The 22,034-nt window shown below is 43.7% G+C and overlaps 1 protein-coding gene across 15 annotated transcripts in view; it reads right to left on the reverse strand.

Moving 5' to 3' along the window:
* The window catches only part of LRRTM4 (leucine rich repeat transmembrane neuronal 4), a 328,498-nt gene that overhangs the window by 40,558 nt on the left and 265,906 nt on the right, over positions 1-22,034 (reverse strand). The window lies entirely within an intron of this gene.

Raw genomic sequence — 22,034 nt, forward strand, 5'->3', positions numbered from 1 at the left:
AAAAAAAAAAAACAACCCAAAAAAGAGCACACACTACTGTGAAATGCAGCCTATACCTATAAAAACTTGATGTGGTGCTTCCCCTGCCCCACCACCAGAGCAGCTGAATCTCCAAAACCAGAACGACTTGTGAATTTTAACACTCCTTTTACATAGGGAAGTACCTGAAAAGCAGAGAAAGGTCTACAGAAGAACTATTATGATGCACTGGATGTAGCTTATCCTAGTACTTTTCCAAAATGTCATTGTCTTACAAGTTACTTTTGCGGAGAGCTAAGTATTTTTTAAAAATCTTACATCTTTAAATTTTAAATCTTTTTGACTCTGAACAGAAAATCCTGAATACTAGGAGCACATCTACCTGTGAAGTCTCTTGAAATGCCGATGCCTGATAATCTTTACAAAAACAAGCGTCAAGGAACAGCCAGTAATAACCACAACGAGCATCACACAGTACTGCCATCCTTGAGAAAATCCATCCCTCTGTTAAACGAGTTCCACTCTCAGCGAAAGCTGGTACTAATGAGAACTGCAGTTCACATGTCAGCGCGCACTGAAACAATTAGGAGTTTTGTACTACTTCATAAATACCAATATTGATGAAGTAGGAGAAGCTAAAATACCATTTGGCATTTTTATGGTTCCCAAGAACTTCCTGTGCTATATTAAGTGGGCTAACGAGTTAAGGAGGAATATAAACTCCCAAGCTTCAAGCCAACAGCGAAGGGCTTAAAGTCAGGAAGAAAATGTCACCTCCAGAGCAGGTCATTATGTGATCGTCTATAACAGGGATTTTTTAACCTCTTATCCTAAACTATCTACCACTAACAAACTACATATACAATTTAACTAATTCTAAATGGTTACTTTTATTCCTCCCATTAAAACAGAAGATTTTTCAAAGCTACCCGGGACATTTAGATGCTAAGTTCTCATAAAAATTAATGGGAACCAAGCTTTCTAATTCCCTAAGCATCTTTAAAAAGTCTCAGACTACATACAAACAAGTTCTATTCATTCTGAAGGCTCCTAACTCACTTTACAAGCGTTAACTGGTTCTATACAGAACACATTTCACTGAAATGCACCTACCTCTGCAACGAAACATGGCACAGGAGCACTACATAAAAATTTTAAGACTGGAAGCGAAGAATACCTGGGGGGACGCGGGTGAAACTTAATGGCCTGTGATATACTGAGGTTCAGAGCAGGTGATCTAATGGGCCCTTCTGGCCTTAGATGCTCTGAAATGAAAGCCATGCAGCCAACGAGAAGTTCAGGAACACTCGGATGGGCTCAGCAACCTGCTGACTGCACGGGGCAGCACGGTGCAGGGCAGGAGCGCGCCGCCGGCCTTAACATCCTCTGAGCAAACCTGGCTCGAGACCCAGCTGGAAATGCCAGAGCATCAGGATTAACTACACGGCTTCCCAGAAGCGGTCGAGTGATGCATGAAGGCTCCGCAGTGGCCAGAAGCTCAGCTCTTGGACTTCATCGGATGCCAACGCCTGCCTGGGAGATTGACTGGCACCAGCACAGGGCAGGCGGCTGCCCCACGAACAAACATCTGTACAGCCACCACCTGCAAATCTCATCTGGCATAATTGAAAAGCACGTGTAAAAACACAACGAGTTTCAAGAAAGCAAACAATGCTTCATCCGAACAGCCAGAAATCAGCTGCCCTCTTTATACCTCTCCCCGTTCTGCATCGTTTTCACAGAAGACCGCGGTGCACGTCACAAAAAAGTCTCTTCTTTTCTACTGATACCGACACGAAGCAAATAAAGTACTGCCCAGGAAAGTCTGAGTATGTGCAATTAGAAACGAATACATTGTTTGGAGCATACTTAAAAGGATTATCGTTTCATGACACCCAAAATTATAATAATTATATCCACAATTTTTCATACTTACTTATTTTCAGACTATTATGGGTCCTCTTTGGAAAAGTGAAATTGGTGCTTGCTGCCTTGACAGCAAAGGACAAATGCCTTGACAGGACATAATGCTTCTCTAAGAATAATTAAATCAAAGTATGGTGTAAATCCCAATGGTGCCTCTCCATTGGTAGTATTTCTATCAGGAATCTTCAAAACCTTAAATCCAATATTTAAAATTTATGTGTTTCACCTATGATTTCAAGGTGAGAGGCAGCTGTAGCCTTTTCCTTCAGTGCAATAAATAGCAGAACAAAACTCTCACCTATACGGTATACACAATTTCCATCTGCACAAACACAGAGAAATGGATTCTGATATATAAAAACCCCATAGCCCTGATAGGTAAACACAAACGCAACATAAATGTAATTGTTTAGACTGCAATATGAACGTTAGATATATACAGAGAAACCCTGACAAGGTCAGCAACAGCTATTAGGAGACATCACAAATAAGTAGGAGAACAGAGCTCTCATTATCTTTGCTTAAAAATAGGTAAGAGAAAGTTTCAGTAAATTACCCTGAAATATTCAGAGGGTTTCTGTCAGAGAACTGCCTGAGTACTGTAACTAAACACTCTCCTTTCAGACTCAAGCCAAATACAATTCAGATTAAAAAAGAGAGAAAATAGAGAAACTTATCTTCCCAGCTACATCAACAAGTAGGACAAGGGCATTCTGACCTGCAGCACAAAGAAGGGGAAAAAAAGCTATTCTGATGGAGAATCTTACAAGGTTCCTTCAACCGTTCTGCAAGCCACCACAGTGATGGTGAACAGATAAGAGCAGGACTGTGGATGTCACAGTATTTCACCAGAACTGAGACCTTATCTCCAGCTTGGAAGGCATTTGGAACCTGAGTTTTTGGTTTAGCCCAGAGTAATGATGTCTATCGCAGCAGTATGAATCCTTTGAACTGCCTACGTTCAGACCTGGGGTTTGTTTTGTCATCAAACATCTGGATGAGTTCTGAACCTCTTTGGGTTCAGCTGTTAATAGCACTCTGAGAAGAAATCTCGTATTAGGGTAAGTGCTGGATCTAAGGAACACGAAGGATTGTTTGTGTGTTCTCGCAGCCGCTGCTAACAAAGGCATTACTCTATTAACCTCTCCCACGTGGATTTCCCTTAATCTGTACATGCAACTTGAAACCCTTTAAAATGTTTCCTCTGTCCCTCCTGTGGTTTTAAAAGCTCAAGTTGTGCTATGATCTTTGCTTAAGAGAAGTTACTGAAGCGACGGATTCTAAATGTTATAATCCAAGCGGTCATGGCTGGATGAAAATCCAGTTTATTCAGTAATGCTACCACCCCGGCATGCAATCGTATTCATTTATGAAACCACTGCTGCCTGATGGGTTGAATAATGAAACTGCAGTAACATCAACTTTGAAGATGAAGAACACTGGGGCACAAGTTTTACGAGTTTTAATAAAATATCTGTTACATCGTTTAGGAGAAAAACAGCTCCTTTAAGGCCGTCTAGACTGACACGCTGAACTTGATTTTCACCTTCAAAGATCAACTCTGGTAGCGTGCCAAGACAGTAATTGCTTTTAGACCTTGTCCACGTTGGGATTTTGTCCCAGTTCTCCCAAACGATGGCCAGCTCCCAAAGCAAAGCCCCCCCGGACGAACGATGCCCACACTTCAAGCAAGGAAGGCAGCTCTGCTGGTTTACGACGAATGGCCCCAGATGTGGGCCAGGGAAGCGGTGATTTGCAGCACTGGAGATACTTCTCTGGGGACCATTTGAAGCCCACTGTAGATTGCCTGGCTGGCTTTCCAGGCTTACCCAGGTCCAGCAACCTCAACCAGTCAGTGCAAGCTGCAGGAGCTGGGACTGAGCCTCAGAGAACAAATCCTTCATACTTGCCTATGTGCAGGAACACGGCCTGTAAACTACAAACCTACAGACGCGGGGAGTCTACAGACACGGGGAGTGAGAATCTGCATGCTGGAACAGACCAGAGAGCCTCAGAGAACTTCGTTCCTCGGCGGGAGATGGATGCCTCATTCCAGGAAGCTTTTCTGGTAACCCAAGGCATTAAAAAAGCAAGGCCTAAGCTAAAACAGCGATCTATCACACCCGTTAGTCAGTATGCGAAAGGCAAAGATTTGATTAGAAAGGCAGGATACCGTTCTGATTTCATTTAAGTGACACATGACATAAGCTCGCTGCCATTCTCCAGCTACCCGGGGATCGCAGCCAAGCTCCACGACTCTACTTTCAACCTCGCAGAAGTAAATGGAGAAAACGCAGGAGCAGAAATCATGCAAATAGCACAGGGGAAGGAAAAAAAAAGAAATCACTCTTCGCCACAAGTTTCTACGCCAGCTTCGCTGAGGCTCTGTCCTTGTCAGTGGTGGTACTTTGCGGTGTGAGCTCTGCCAGCGCTCTCCAGCCAAGGCGGAGGCGCTGCTGTAGGGACCGAAGCGCCGTGCTCCAGACACCCAGGGAAAGATCGTATGGTAGCAATTCGAGTAAATTAAATCCTAGCGCGCTCACTGCTACGAAACGCCGAACGAGCTGAAAGTAATGAATGAGGTATCATATTTGTAGCTATTTAGCAGACACACTAAGACAATTACAGTGATGAAAGCTGCAGAGGCAGTACTGTACATCAGCCTTATTTTGCAGAAGTCCATAAATACATAATTTGACTTGGTAAAGCACTCTGGGATGGCTTGGGGTTTGGAAAGTGATATTGAAAAGAGAACCCACACGCACACACGCTGCTTATTATACTGTAGCACAAGCAATTTTATACTTTCCTCAACGTATTTACACTGTGCAGCAATAAGAAGGCTGAAAATGAATGGTTGATGCCCCCTACCATTTAGTTTTTTGAATAGAGAGCACTGCAATCATCTAAGCAAAAAGGTCTGCGTTCAGATGGAGTGCGTTCCCAGATATTCTGAGAACCGTGGGCTCGCTTCTGAAACCATTTTCAAGAGGTCTCACGGAGGCAGACGAGCAGCCTGCTAGGCAATGTAATATATAAAATGTAGAAGCGTCAGATTTAAAATAAACTTCCCCAAGTCTTTCCATAGGGGATGCAGAACAAGGGAGCTGAAAAGTTGAACTGATGTGCAATGGCATGAAAATCAGGCAAAGGTGGTATTTAAAAAAGTCCACTTAAGAAATTACTAAAATACACTAAAATGCACATCATGGGGGAGGGCAGAGAGTATCTTAAAAAAAAAATCTCAATGTCATTAGGAGGTGCTGAACAAAATCGCTGAAGGGACATGCAGCTTTTGAGCATCACTTTGATTGCTGACCTGTTGAATGCTACATCTGCCTCAACTTGCCTTTTATTGAAAACTTCTAACGACCACAGACTAATCCTTTATAACCTACTAATGGACGACCTCTTAAAAGAGCATGAGTCAAAAACCCACGTAAGATAAGGAGGCTCTAACAAAACAGTGACTCTTCAGCTGCCTGTTACTCTTATTGCTCAAGCTCATTTCTCACTCCTCACATCCCAAATACTGTATTAAAAAAAAAAAAAAAAAAAAAGGCTTGAAAGGGCTTGATCCTGAGTTCACTGAAGAAATATCAAGGGATTATTTTTCTCTTCTCGCTGGTCCCACGAGGGCTGAAGGACAGACTGATAGCATTGTCATGCCCAGAGACAGCAGAGGCATTCTGCTGCTCACATCTCTCTTTCGAAGGACGGAGATAACCCCGTGACAGGGTTATCAGTTGATCAGGTTGCTCAGTTGCTGCTGCACTTGACCCAAATCTGAGGGCTCGCACAGGAGGAGCGGTCTGAGGGGAAGCAGCCCTGGCGACCGCAGCAGATTTTAAGGACCACGTAGTAACCTCCTGCCCCCAGCAGCCCCTCAGTGCTTGATCTCTGCAGCAGCCTGCATCGCACCATCTTCCTATGTCCCAGATCTAACATTTCGGCCTCTCAGCCACATGTAGGGGTCTTCCACAACCTCACCGCCCTCCAAGAGCCCGGCACCATCCTGTTAGCACCGGTGTACAGCAACCATTATTCTCCCCGAGACTCCAGCCTGTGTATCTTTGCTGCCTTTATAATTACGATTTCATTCCAAGCTTTAGCCTAATTAATTCGTTATACATCATTAATTTTCCCTGTAAACTTTTTTTTTCCCCAACACCTCCCTTCCCCAGATATTTTAAAGTCCGGCAATTAACTTCTCTCATCTCCCTTATCATGCTGCCATCTCTATGTGCTCAGTTTGATTATTTAGATTTTAAAATTTCACTTGTTACTTACTGACAGCCAGTGTCACCGTGTGAAAATAAACTCCCGTTAATTAACATTTTTACATTAAGAAAAAGAGTATTGAGCATCTAGAGGGAAACCAGAGTACAAGAACTAAAAATACTGTCTGTCTAGCTCTGTCTAACTGTCTATTATGGTATAACAATATATTGCTCTTAGTAGACAGTTAATTGAACATGTGAGTTTTGAATGGATTAAATTATCAGCTGCACTGTGTTTTCACGGATATCAAACCCAAAGTGGCCTGTGCTACCCGCTTGGATCACCATAAATTCATGGGGACCGTACCTCAGTGCAGAGCACATGGGAGGAGGCTGGGGGGAGGAAGGGGCTGAGAAAACCGCTGGTTGCTCGGAAAACACCTCACAGCAGCAATGCCAACAACAAATTGAATTACATTTTGAAAAAAGAGTATTTCAGGGCTGCTAATAAGCTCTGTCAGGGAACTGTCAGGTTGCTGGGCTTTGTTTTTGGCATATTTTGACTACCTGAATGCTCTATGCTGTACAAGAGGTGAAAAGAAGACGAAGTGGTACCTCTGGCCTCCAGACCTGTGGTATCGAGTCTGGGCCCTTTCCCTGTGATTCTCCCAGCTGAAAAGCCCCAGCACGCCCTTATCAGCTCACCTCGGTTTCATTTCAAAACAACCGATTGTTCTTTGAAGGAAGAGCGATCGTGGAAAAGCAACCCAAATTTTACAAGGCACCATACTGGATTTGTGAGGCTTCAGTAAACCAAGATACCAGCAAATTCAGAAACGTACGTGAATACGTGTACATATAGAGATAAAACGAGTGTGGTGAGAGAGGCAGCGATGCCCTGTTTCATACGAGGGCCTGGCTGCACGACTGAAGGTTAGGAGAGGCTCCGGCTCTGCGTTGTGCAAGTCACAACAGCGGCTCAGCTTTGGCATGCATTCTGCCTTGTGCCAGGGTTTCCTATTCTGCATTAAAAAAAAAGTCACAATACCAGGGTTTGTTAAAATAGCTGTAGTACAATCTCTGCATCTGCATTCTACAAATTCATGGTGTTAGTACTTAATGCACAGATCAAAGCTACCAAAAACCTGCACTGACTTAACAGACGCGCGCAGCTCCTTTGGAGGAACCTCTGAGTCAGCCAGTAATCCATGGATTAAGAGTCCCCAATGCTACGTTTTGGTACAACAGCCTTCGTCTAAAAGCACGTCTACATGTCACTTAGAAAACAAGGTCCAAAGTTATTTTAGAGAGAAATTAATTAACAAAGGCTACATTAAAATAAAAATTAGATGCTGTGTTCCACTATGGTTTACAAGGACATAAAATGATAAATTAACTAAGTTTGAAAAGGAAATTGCACATGGTAATTACACGATTTGTATTAAATAAATAAAGAATTAACATTAATTCATTCCAGAGATCTGATTTCCATTCTCAGTTTGCACAGTTCCTATGCAAGAAAGGCCCTCCTCTTTCCATCTCAGGTCTGTTAAAAGAAAGCAACGTTTGTTCTTTTACTGGTTTTCTTACCATGACTATTGCAAACTCTGAAAGCCCAAAATGTCATTTTTTTTTCCAATTATTGTTTAGAAAGCACCTTGACATGATCTCAACAGAATAGATGCTACAATGAATAGATGCTGGCCCTGCAAGATCCACGCTGAAACGCAGAGCACCCCGCTGGAATGAAAGGGACAGACACAACATTTTCCAAATTACCACTCTTTTCTACGCTAGAAAATTCAGTCCAGCCTAATGTATGTTTATTAGTGCTAGGCACTTGCTTAGTGCACTGCAGAAATTCACTGGGGAAATGTTATGCCACGGTACCACGCTTGGTTTGAGTGGAGTGGATGCGGACCCGCATGAGAAAAGTAATGCCATAGAGGAAAAAGGAGAGAAGGGAGATCAGGACAAGAGAGAAACCCGGGGTATCAAATGCCTGGTGCGACTGGGACCAGGTGACAGTGATTTATAATGCAGAATTAAAGTGTCACAGCGGAACTGTCACTCTCAGCATTTTGTGAGCTAAACCATGTTAGCTGCAGACAGAGCTCTGACAACAGAACAGGGCGCTGCAGAAAGGTAATGGGATCTGACACTTTTTGTTCCTCTCCAAATTAGTGCAATTCAGAAATGAAATTTTCCGTGACACTGCCGCTGTAATTTAGAAGAAAATTTTGTCGGGTATGTGTGCGGTACAGTTGGGTTTCAGGTTTTCTATACCGAGCCAGTATGGGGAGCAGGTTTAGGATGAAGCACGTGTACGATGGTCAGCAACACACAAGCATTCGGCAATTCTAGCAGAAAAAAAACAGTTTGACAGCCCTGTTTGCTTTCATAGTCACTAAGCAGTACCAAAGTTTCTGAGCTTCCCATCGTTTTGGGGGGGGCATTAGAGGAAACCCTAATCCCGCCACTGCTAACCTCTGTCCTGGCAGAAGGGCACTGATGCGGCTCTGCTGAAATCCCACGGTGGAGAACAGAAGCATGACCCGTGGCTTCTCTCAAAAGCAATGTGAAAGGAGAAGCAGACTCTTGGAGTCCCGTTTTTCAGAGAACTGAGGAAAACAGCAAGGAACCTGTGACCGCAGAGCCTGCAGGGCGCTGTGTCACAGCCCACCGTGCCGTGCCTCCTGCCCTCGCCCCGCTCACTCTCCTGGAAAATTGCACAGCGCTGCCTTGCATCCAGAGCTTCCCTCAACATGAGATTTTAGATGGAAAGCATTAATTACCTTTAGAAAAAAATTAACGGTCAATGGTTTCAACAGCTCCTAATGAATTTTGGTCTGTAAGTTCAGTTGCATTAGAAAATAACAATGGGCCTTAAGTTATTCTCATAAGCCCAGAAGAGGCTGAGATAGAAATCAAACAGCTAGAGGATATTTACATTCCCTTTTCTTCTGTATTTAAAATGTAATGCCCGCTTCTTGTGACATTCAGAGTATTTTAATAAAGACTACAAAAGAATATTTGTATGTACTATGGCCCTGAAATTTGGGAAACTCCAGTCTAGGCAGACTGGGGTTAGTCCAATTCATATGTTCAATAAAACAGCTGAAAAAAGCTTAAATGCAATCGTGGTGGTTAAGAATCCTTCGAAACCCAGAGTAACCACTGTAAAGTTAATTCTCTCATTGAAAAGCTTTGATTTTGAAAGCCTTTTTCTTTTTCCTTTTGTAGGATTTTCAACATATAGATATGCGCTCATGTATAACCAAGGGATAGGTTTACAGATTAAAAAAAAAACACATACTGTGAGTTCTTGTGGGAAGGCTATTTTGCTAAGGAAGAAAGTAAATTTGGCAGAGAAAAGCAAAACCAAGACGATGCTGATAGCTGTCTGAAAAAACATTGATGGAAACTGATTTTACCACTGGAAGCAGACACTAGCAGTGAGGTTAATAACGGAAAAAGCAGTTTTCCATTAAAAACAGTTTCATGGGACAGTTTTCTACTACCTGAAAGACAGCTCCACACACACACACCCCTTCATAAATCAAGTACGTTCAGACAAACGAGTACAAAATTAAATGCAAACCCATTTTACATGTACACAAGCATATATTGATAAATATACACCAGTTTTGTAAATGCTTTGTTTCCTGTAACAACTTAAGAAAAATATTACACGGCAACTGTGTGAAGCAAGTAAGGGTACGGGCAGGAACTTTGCAAACCAGAAACCCATCCTACCTACAGAGCTGGTCACAACGTCGAGCTGCAGGAAAACGCAGCCAAGGCAAACTTCCTTTACCCCAAGCAACTACCGTGGGCGGGCACGGACCTTACACCATGAATTTTGTATTCATCTTCACTCACCACATCACATCAGCTGGCTAAATGACGCTGAGACTAAGGGATGCCAAGGGGAGGAAAGTCCCTTGAGCTTCTCATCTCCTTCTGGGTGCCAGGAGCAGCGGGTTCCTCCCGGAGGAGAAGGCACCAAGGGTTTCACCCCCCTGCTGTCCCCTCTTCCCCACATGCCCCTTTCTTTTCCCCAACCCTACACACTTCTGGGAAAGGGAAGAAAAAGCTGTTCCCATTTTACAGCATTACATTATTCAGCATGTCTGTTTCATGTTGAGGCTTACACTCCTGTGAGTAAGACGAGCAATCTAGATTTTTTTTCCCCCACACTGCTTTCAAGTTTGGATGCCTTTGATTTAAAAGAGAAGAAAGCAAAGGTAAATCCATCACCGAGAAGGATAGCATGAAGTAAGATATAATACATATGCCATACATGATTTAGAGGAGTCTGGCCTAAGAACTAAATAGCAAGGCTCTGCATGCAGATTCATTGATAACGCAGTAATTTATGGGACAATATTTAAGAAAAAAAATTATGAAGGACGAATACGCAAAAATAAATTTCCTTCAACACAGCCTAAATTTAAAAAAGCAATCTAGCAACTGCCAATGAATACCAAAACTCTGCAGTGATTAAATAAATAGGAGCATAAATTACGCAACGTGGTTCATCAGCACGCGCGCGCTTTGGCCGGGCTTTGCAGAGCAAAGCACCCATCGCACTGCGAGGCGTGCGTGGTGCTGGCGTGGCAGCAGCCCTGGCACGTGCAAACCAGTCGCCAGAAGAGCTCCCAGCTCCCCGGGTCCATGTTTCGAGCTCGGACCCGAGGAGGTTCCTCTCCCCTTTGCAGCACTGCCCGTCCTGGGGATGGGCTCGCAGTTACGCTGCAGGGAGCAGTAGGGCAGGCTCTCTCGGATGCATTTATTTTAATGTACAAAGAAGGATTTCCTTCCCCCGCCCACTTCTTTTGAAAGATTAAGGCTAATCTGAACAGTGCCCCAGTGGAAATCAAGGATTTATTTTCCATACTCACTTTTTCCACACAAAATGCTAGCTTGCACTCACGATGCATTTATCCCCACGTTTGGCACCACCGACTGCTTCTATTAACAGCCTTCCCCATTTCTAATGTTAACATAAGTTCCTTTACATGTACACACGCACACATTTCTTCTTTCCGGTTTTAAAGGAATAAATTAATGCTTGCAATTTCGAATGCATTTAAACGGCATTTAAATGGCATCTCAGTGCGAGAAATGGCTCAATCGCTCCTTCTCCCACCCAAGACGCGAGAGACTGCGGTTGATTTCGGAGCCTGTCCAAAACCTTGATGTAAAGGCTCACGTAGGCCCTCCTGTTCACACTTATTTCTGTTAGTCCCCTGTAAAAGCAGCAGGGCTTACATAACTATAATCCTTTGAACATCCGAGCCCGCAACTTTCTTTTTCTCTGCACCTTACCTTCACCGTCTTTAAAACCCACATCAGCGAGTCCTAAATTCAAGGTATTGAAGGATGTGCACGCTAGAAATCAGGAGGTGTTGGGATAAATTTAGTCTAGCTGAGACTGACAACTGTCAGGCTCCTTTGAAAATCACAGGCTTAAAAATAAAGTCTGCATTATTAACAATTCTGGGTGCGAGGAACTGGAGCGTTATAAACAGACTTTGCTTTCTATAAATTGATCTGGTGCTGCTGCCATTAACACGAGCAGGATTCAAATGCCTTTTATACAGAACTAGCATCAATTTGTAAATCCTTGATTCATGGATTTTGTGGATTCTCACTTCTTTCTTTACTTCAGTCCCAAACACCTCAACTGAATTGAACCGCTCATTCCCTAACACCCTCGGCAACTCTCCCTACTGCCTCGTGGGGTTTTCTTCAATGTGGATTCGCCACCTTAAACTTAATGCAACGCAGAATACTCTGGGGAAAAAATAATCTAATACGTTAATATCAGCAGAAGTGGGCATTAGAGGAGACTCAATCTGACACCTCTCTCCTGAAGGGTGTTATAAATAAATTCAAGAGTTAGCATGTGAAAAAGCGATGGAGGAGCATGATGAGTAACTACAGTTAGGGACACCGCAGGGCAACTGGACATCTCATTAGGAATAAAGAGTCAGGCAATGTCCATCACCTTCATGGGAATCAAGACTTAAGCTAGAGAATGAAAAAAAGAAAACGAAAGAAAAGAAAATCGAGGATAATCTTTGTTTCTCCAGAGGTGGGTGGGGGATTTGGATATCCAACAACACCAGAAAGCATTTGAATCATTTTTTATCTTCTCTTCAGTTTGCCAAAGCTACAAACAAGTCAAGACTTCCCCAACTTCAAGGTGACATTGGAGCTATCACTTTACAGCTATCCATATATTTGGCTTTTTTACGTTAATTGAATTTACTCTGACAGCAAGTGGACTGGAATGATACCGGTGCAGCCTTCGATCAAGTTGCAGGAACATCTGAATAGTACCTGAGATGCATTTTGGTTCATTTTGCTTATTTATCTGGCACAGATTTCTCTCCACACTGCCCCCCATGCAATGTTACTGCTCAAGATGCCCAAAGGCAACACAGGCTGCACATCTGCCTTAGCTACGTAAAAGCCTTCCCTCACATTTATTATTTTGCATGTACCAAGCAAACTCTTCTAAAACATCAGGACATCTGTGTGAATTTATTCTTTAAATTCTTCTGCATGACCAGATCACTGGACATGGGGGAACCTTGTGACAGGTTCACAAATTGCCTGAAATCACCTAAGAAGTCTGATCCGTAGTGAAATTTCTGCACATTTCTGCCACAGAAATAATTATAACATGCAAGGTATCTCTCTGCCAAGAACGTAGAAAACATTGGATGTGGATTAAACTAAGAGCCCGTGGCTAAGACATCTAGGATAAAGCTTTCGGCTCAATCCATTTAAATGGCTGTTTAACCCCTTCCTCCTGCAGGGACATTCCACAGTGACAGCAGAGAGAGGGTGGCTTGAAAATCCCAATCCGTGCAGGTTTCACGCCAAACAAGCAGTTTCTAGTCTCCTCTTTCCTGCCTCAGTCCGCTCCCACAGCTCCCAGGTGAGAACACGTCCCTCCTCCCGTCCCGTTGCCCTCTCCTACACAGCCTGTGAACTGCTGAGCACACGGACTACCTTCAACCGGGCGCATACAGCCCAACATACTCGCCTTGTAATTAAATTACTAATTTATCTTAAATTAAAACTAAATCAGCAACAACTCAACAGCCACATTTGGCCGTTAGCTCAGTAAAGCCGTGCTTTACACAGCTTTACTGTTGTAACTCCGTTGATCTCATTTCTCCTGTCTCGGCAGTGGAGGAGTAACAAAGTTTAAAACCAGGACTACTCGGGACTCCTGCTAGGGGGAAAACTACATCCATTCCAAAAAGACGTGAAGGACAAACTTACTTTCTTACTGTTATATCAGAAGTTATCTCACCTTTCTCCAGTTTTGAAAAAAAAAAAACAGTCTCCTGCAGCTCTGGCCGAGTCCTAGTTTATGATTTTCCAATCTTCCTATTATGATTTCTTAATTATGCAACATGCACAAGCAAGAACCACTTTACACCCAGGCCCACTTTTTGAACAGTCACATGTTATCTCGAAAAACCATCAGACACCCTTTGGAATTCATCTGCGTGACCTCAAGCGATGATTAATCAGATGTGAATGCTGTGAATGAGGACTGATTTATCTCAGGTCACCTTCCAAGACCGTGCTGTCTACGAAGTTTTCCAGAGAAGTGTTTTACAAGAAGTGTTTCCCCCTGTTCAGCACATACCAGGGTGTGTGTGCCACGTACGGGTGGATGTCTGTCTGTCCTGCCACCAGGAGACCTGGACATCCCATAGCAAGCACGGCACTGCTCAGCCTGCAGAAGAGAAGATTTGGGGAGGATGCTACCGATGGCTTCGCTTACCTGAGGAGAGTGGGGGGGAGGAGGAGGGAGAAAAGAAGCCTGAAGCCAGGCTCTGGCATGCAGTGAAAGGACAAGAGTTCAGGGCCGTGAACTGAAATAGAGAACATTTCATGAGATCCCAGGAAAAAACCCTTTTCACAATGAGGGTGGCCAAGCACTGGGGCAGGCTGCCCCAAGAGCCTGTGGAAAGGGTGCTGGGCCCTCGACTGGTGGAAGTGAAGCTCCTGCTTTGCTTTTACCTCTCACTGCCCAAATTGGGAGCCACGCGATAGTCGCAGCTTTGCTTTATTCCCTCGCTCTTGCTCAGTATCCCAGAAAGGCGCGTGTAACTCTCGCAGGCAGTTTCTGTACACTTCACAAAGTAATCTTCCTAATCATGATCTGAAGCAAAATCCAATTACAGGCCCACTCTTCTGTCCATTAGATTACTATTAGCAAAGATAAAAGCTATTGCTTGTAGCACTGCCCTCCCTCTCTGCTATCCTAAAACCTCCCACTCAGGCAGCTTGAGAAATAATAGCAGCACACCCTGCTCTGGAATATCTTCCTTTCCCGTTAGCAGCAATGAAGGAACCAGCTGCTTTCGCAAACGATGGTGCGAGTGAATCATGCTCATTACAAGGCAGATTTGAGAGGAGCTCGATACCCACTGTCTCCTTTAGGCACCCGCCGGGGTAAGCTGGCTTTTCAAAACCGCTCTGAACTCCACGGCTCCCACAGAAGGCTGCTGGGGTTAGATGCTGAGCGTGGAGGTTTCTGATTTCCAAAAATCTCCTGCCCACCACCACAGCTCGTGCAACAGCCGAGCATTAACGAGAGACACAGGACCACCCTTTTCTTCTTTTTCTGCGTATTGCAGTCCTTGACTGCTGTAAAGAGAGGCTGAAACGGACTCACTGGGCCAAGACCAAAGGGATTGTTGAAAGAGAAGCAAGGGAGCACAGCACCACTCTACACAAAGCGGGCAGCACAACTGCTGGAAACCCCTGGCCCCCCAAGGCAGGGCGACAGCAGAAGGAAAGCAGATGCTCGGGAGGCATCTGTACACAAAGCAGGCACTGGAAAGCTCGAGAAGAAACTTACAGGCTTGCTGCAGGAACTGCTCGTGTCTTCGCCCTCTTCCTGCTAAGCACGGCTGAACGCTGCTCTCTTTCAGCTACACCCCAAAACACAGGGTCGGATGTAATCTTGCTGAAGCAACACAGACAAGAGGACGGGGCAGCTAATTAAAATTAAACCTGGCTTTGTAACTGATTTCTTGTGGTTCTCTCACCCACTTGGCCAGTCTGGACCTTCCCCTCTTTATCCAACCTGCCTGTGCAGAGCAGGGACCGCACTTCTCCTTCGGCGCCCGCACACCACCAAGCACAATGGGGCCCCAGTGGCAGGCCATGTGAGCATTCCTCCCCTGCACACGACAATGTGCCTAACTGCACATGCTGCTAGGGTGAAAAGATCAGATAAACACGTTTTGCAGAACCCTAGCAGGGAATCTGCTGCTCCAAGGGCACAGAGCTCCATTTGACTCACTCCAGCAGAGAACGGGATCCTTTGGATACAGATTCCCTTTGAAGTCTTCTGAATACTGCTACCTGTGCAGAACACTTCTTTCTGAATTATATCCCAGGGCTAAATGGAGCAGCCTAAGTTGTTTCATGTAATTTTTTATCTATTTAACTATACCCATACACCTCAGATTTATCCACAGAAAACCCATAAGGTCATTAAGGTCTTTTTTTACCCTTAGAAAGTGAACATACACATTAGAAAAGTCTAACATGCCTTATGTTCAAAGTAGGTAAAGATCCAACTTCCTGAGATCCCATTAAACTTGTGGAGATGATCTTGGCTTAGGGACCTTAACTGATTTTCCCTGACAAAGACTGTCTAGGCTGATGCTCATCGATGCTCACGATGGGTTGTTTACCCCACAAAAAAAGAAATGAAGGAATAAGCAAAGAAACCAAACCAAAGAAAAAAGGAATCATCACAAGGAAAGCTAGAGACCTAATTTAGCAGCAATTTTTCCATGTGGTTAATCAAGCTTCAGGTTTCTGTGTTTATCTGCAATGTCTCCCCAGAAACTTCCAAATGCCAGAGGTGTGAGTCCAAGAAGAATCACGAGCAGATATTGGATTTTCAAGTTGCTCACAGATATGCCACGTGAATCCAGGCTCACTTGATTTAAAGTATTTACTACCATGAGCACAATGAGATGTGATATTGCTTCTCACTGCTTTTTGCAGCTCCCGAAGCAAGTGCTGGATCCTCTCTGCTTGTAACCTCAGTATTCCTCTGCAGAGCTGTGCTAAATTGCACTTGCTTAGGAAATGCCTGGCTTCTTTGTTTTTTCCACTTGCCTGTAGCACTTTTAATGTACATATTGCTCCAGTTTTACGTATCCAAGGACATCTGCGCAGTGGTCGGATTGGAGAAACCACTCTCGTGCGGGCTCAGGGAAGAGACAGCGCTTACCAATTGCTCCTTTTATTGGGCACCGGTGCTTTGCATCACCTCACTTGGGTATTTCCCTGGTTGTGTTTTATGCAAATGTCCACATGCTTTGACAGAACGTGGATTGATGAATTCTTTTTCAGCAAAACAACAGTTTACTGAATGTGTTTGTATCTGTATGAAGCACACACGTGGAATCTTCATAACATGGAAGAAATTGCAAAGGGTTCTCAACGTGCTGTAGGAACTACTCGAGGTTTTAAAGCCCTGTCTTAGAGTAACTCAGCTGAGCAGCTCATTCCATTCAATGGGGATGGCAGAGGATTTTTCAATGAAAAATAAAGCTAATTAGTTAAAACAAAGTCTTTTTATATGAAGGAACACTAAGAATTTATCATCTCAAAAGATGGTATGCAAAGCTCAGACTACTTTTAATTAATTTCAAGGGTAAGACTCACTTCATTTATAGTATATACACACACATATTTGTCATCAAGTGTCTAAAATCAGCCTTTACAAATATTCACTGAAATGATTTTGGAAAATCCAGTGAGGATTTTCATAGTGATGGACCATGGGCTTTGGCTGCCTAAACTTTCCAACTTCTGGCTAAATTATTCCCCCACCCCACCCCCTTCCAGTAAAAAATAACCGTAGGGTAAGACTTCACGATGATCTTCTCCAAAAGTCAGGAAACGAGATTTTTTTTTTCCTTTTTTTTCAGTCCAAATGCATTCTAAACAGTAGGTTGCTCTTTTATGCTAACTATGTCTGGGAGAGAATGGAAATACTTGCTGAGAGAGAGGCATAAATAGCTTTGATATCAAAGGCATTGAAAAGCTTTATTTACATCCACTCTGTGTGAATACCAGCTTCCATATGGACAAACCCATGGATTACAGCTCTGTGGGGGGAAGGTGAATAGGTTATCTAGAGCGTCTTGTACAAATTGTAGTCTTCCCGCAAATAACATCGTTCTCAGCTGTTTCTGTTTTAATAGGTCCATCTGAACCACTTTATCATTCAAATTGGTTGTGACCCGAAGTTGTGGGGCTAAGAATAAAAACGGGGAAAAAAAAGAAAGCACAGGAGATTGTGTTCTCTTGGAGATCATTATAACAAGTGTGCTTTCTCTCCAGTGGGGATTAATGGAGAGGACTAAAAGAGAAACAAGTAGTAGGAAAACACTTCACAGTCCTCTCTTACAACCTTTCCTAATGCTGCTGTAGTACTAAAGAACGAGACTGAGAGAAATACTGAAGACTGGTTGACTGCGAGTAATCAAGCAGTGGCTTGTGCCACTCTTTGGGTTTAAGAATATTTGGGTTTAAGGATAGCTGCGTTAGCAGAGATGCAGCATTGGATCACGTGCTGGGTAAGACGGCTTTTCTGCTAGAGTTGTTGTAACAGCATTAAATTCACTGGGAAAATTCGCTAATCTGTGTATGGTCTGACACTCCAAATCTCTGTCCTGGAGCAACTCTGTTAAAGCAGATCTTTTAGCAAACTGCTAATTGGTTACTGGGGGGAGGCAAATTAATGCACAGCAAATGAGCCGGCCCGGCCCCTGCAGAAGATGGAGCCTGGCTCATTTCAGGGATATACAGCGAGAAGACAAAGAAGGGATAGTCACAAGTTGCAAGGAGGGAAATTCTGATTGTAGGTTAAAAAAAAAAAGAAATATATCTTTACCATGAGAGTTGCTGAAGACTGGAAGATGGCCCAGAAAGGCTGCCGAACCTTCACCCTTGCATGTCTTCAGACCCAGACCGGTCGAGGCCCCATACAACCCAAGGCAGCTTTGGAACTGTGTGATGAGCAGGGAGCTTGGGCTAAGTGATTATCCACAAGGGTTGCTTCCAAGAGAAATTTTGCTTTGATTCTATGGCTCTAAGTGCTTCCATCCTGTTAAATCCTACTGTTGCCATGAAAAAATGCCTGAGAAATGCCATATCCCATGGCAACATAAACAAGTTAACACGGTACCAAGATAGAAAAAGTAAGAGGATTCCTAACAACAGATGCAGGCAGACTGTTAGTGCCTTTGGAAAAATGAGAAGCTGCCAATATAAATGGGGAGTATCTCAACAGCGTCAAGAAATGCACTGATATGGCAAAAACAAACATGAAAGCCTCTTTACTTTCCTTTAGATTCACATATAATTCTTATAATTCGCTGATCTCACAGATATTACAGCTAGCTAATGATAACCCTTCATTCTGTTCTTCCATCAGAATCCTTAAAGTATTATTTACAGACAGAAAGTGCTTTGCTTTGATTGCTGCCTATTTGAACCACTGGATATCAGGCAAAAATCAAAAACAATTATTTCGGTGCCTGTACAGCTTCCCACATCTGATGCCTTTGAAAGACTGAAGAAGCAAACTGCGCAGAATTTACGCTTTACTTTGTGCAGCGGAACAATTAGCTCTCAGCTCCTTAAGGATAGATGCCAGTAAGTGTCATTTCAAAGACTGCCTCTCTTGCTATGGATCTTCTGTGCAACAAAACGCAGTATCGGCAGCACGCTACTAATTAACCTCAGGCCAAGAGAGAAAAAAAAAACACTTTTGAGTGGAACTGGGCAGAGCCGGCCTCGCAGACCTGCATGCTGGTTGGGCACAGCATCGTGGTCATAGCCTGCAAAGGATTTGGACCTGGTGCAGGAAGGTTACTGCATGAACGTGAATGAGGAGAGGACTTGAATTTGTTTCCCTCTGCTCCCAGCCTGGGAGCTCAACTTGCATCGTCCTAGGGCATGTTCAAGACAGCAAATCTGAGATATTCACCGAAAATCTATTAAGACTGGAGTGGCTGCATCCTTCAAGTTAAGCCTTTCACTAAGAAAGGATCCTGAGTTTCATTAAACCCCTAACATTTAGCTAGGAGCAATCCTTTGCAACTCTAAGAGAAACAGAAAGCAAACAAATACATAAAGTTTTGTGCTGTTTTTTCTTTTAACTCACCATTTTTCAGTCAATCCAATAACAATTATTACAGGCTTGAGATTGGCACCACTGGTAAAAGGATGTTTTTCTGTGCTCTCCAAAATACTTCAGCAGCAATTGTCTGTTAACCCAGGGACTTCTCTAACGAGCCAGCCCAGCGCTTGTGCCAAACAGCTGATTTCCATGCAGCTGCATGATTTCACACGAAAATATTCACAGCTTGATGATGGAGAAGATAATAAACATATGGAATAAAATGGTGTGGAGTTGGGAGAAAAGACGGCATAAATAAAAACTCAAAAAAATGCCAGCTGGAGAAAGATGAGACTAAGTAGGTATGAATGAGGAAGAAATAGGATGAAAAAGACAAGGCTAACGTCATCAATTTTCTGAAGGGAAATCCCTCTACAATGAAGAAAATGAATGAAACAGCTACAAATTCCAGGTGGTAGCAACATTTTCAAAGAACATTAGTGAAAGTTAACAGCTGAAGCCTCATTTTCAGAGACTTCCAATTGCCAGTCCAGAAGATAAATCTCAATGAAAGCACACATGATGCTCCAAAGTCACCTACAACAAGGAGTTTTCGGCTATCCTGTTACCTTCTTCTGGATAAATATGTTTGGAAGCTGAGCTTCCAGAATTAGGAATGAATTAATAGTTAAGAATTAATATTAGTTAGAATTAACATTAAGAATTAATAGTTAAGAATTAACTGAGATAATCCTGTAATATAACACAGACCACAAGAAGAGCAGGAATCATGTACTGGCAGAATATACGTAAGAGAGAAAGAGACTGAGCTACACATATAAACTCTAGTCATCCATACGCACGATTCTTTTAGTTGTTTTAATAGCTGACATCCATGGGAAAAAAGAGCAAAACCCAGGCAGTGAGGCCTCATCAGTGAGAGTAACACCTTCTGCCTCTCGTTCCCCATGAAGACTGCTGAAAGTGCACTGAGCTTTGAATTGCTAAAGGGCAAGCAAGGACAGAACCGAAGGGGTGGACAGATTAACGGGGAAATGGATAATGGAAGGAATTACAGAATCAGCCCAGTGCTGGGGCTCTCAAGCAAGCCAGTCCCTTGCGACCCAGGTGGGCAATTTGGACTACAAATTTCACAGCAAAGCCTAGCTGGAAAAAAATCTAATGTAACAGCATTCCAAAAAATTTGGCTCAAAGAAGGAGCTGACAATTACCCTGGGTTTTTTTGAATGTCAGGACGGAGTAAGCAAAATATTACATCTCTCCTGACACCACGGGAGATATCCAGCTCCATTCATAACCACACCATCTGGGCCGCCTGCCTTCTGTTGTACCAACTTCCCACTTCTGTAAACAGTTACTCTTGCTGGAGGCAGTTCTGTTTCCTAGAAATGCCAGCGTAACGTGGTCCTTGGCACAAGGAGGCACCGATCTAAATGATGAATGTACACCCTGGAGTGTTTATTCCTGTGTACTGCACACGCGAAGAACACAGCTTGCATTCTCCGAGTGTTTACTGCGTCTCTGCATAGGCCATCCCGGCAAATTAGAAACCGTGCTAATTTTCATTTGTATCAGTGAGACGGCGTAAGCAAGGCAGCATAAAGCAAAACGGAGCAGGCACACACACCAGCCTTCCCCTGAACAGCTTTAAGATATGTTCCAATTAAATCACTGCTGCTGCTGCAGCTCTCAAAATATTTGTTCAAGTTGGATTTCTGCTGAAGATCCCGCTTCTCAGAGCCGGTTGTCCCATACCAGCTACAGCAGTGCAGAAATTCAGGATTATTTCTCTGCTACCCTACTGCATGCCCTTGAGATAGCATTTTAGCCCAGATTTGCATCCATAATATGGACTTTTCTCCTTTTCTTTGCAAACCACAGCGCTGGAATCCCACCTGTTCTGGGCACAGTCAGAAACAGGAGATGGGGACCCTGGCATTAGGCTACACCGGGAAGCGAGCCGTGGTTAATGTGGGGTTTGGGGCATTAGTACCTGGTAATACTCCGAACTACTCCTGCTGACTAGCTCCCACACTAACCACATGCTATGTAACCCGCAAATCTTCTCACCATCCATCCCTCAATCCTGGTTTAAAACAATCTAATGAGAGATTACAGCACAACTGTGGGATTTTGTGTTGCATGCTCATCATCCCCAGACAGGACAGAGAGAGGGACATTATGGGAAACACCACTCTCCAAGCATCAAAAAGCCTGTTTTATAAACTTAACGGTTTAATTAGTTAAAAAAAAAAAAAAAGTTAATGTCTATATCATCGCTCACTTCTGTTTTAATTTAAAATCTTTTAAAACTTTCCTAGGTTTGAAAGCAAACACTGTTTTCTGATCATATGTCCCCTGGGGTAGCACCACCCCATATTTTGGGCACTTTGGGAAAACCAGCCCTATGCTCTACGTCTTTCTAGTAGAAAAGCGTGATGAATCACAGAAATGCTCAGGACAAATAAACATTCCCAGATGTCATCTTGCTTCCTCTGCGCGGTGTAAACCACCACCGCAACAGTGAAGGCATTCTTTCAGGTTCGGGAAATCCCCATTCCCTGCCTGCCCCCAGTCTCAGCAGAGCTGTTCTCATTCTTGGCAGACACCAGACGTCTACCCGAGCCCGGCCGCCTCCCCTGCTCCGCTACTTTCGCAGTCAGCCTCTCCATAAATCACTGGAGTCACCTGCTCGAGCA

The sequence above is a fragment of the Anser anser genome (assembly GCF_964211835.1).
Source record: "Anser anser genome assembly, chromosome: 26".
Classification (NCBI taxonomy): domain Eukaryota; kingdom Metazoa; phylum Chordata; class Aves; order Anseriformes; family Anatidae; genus Anser; species Anser anser.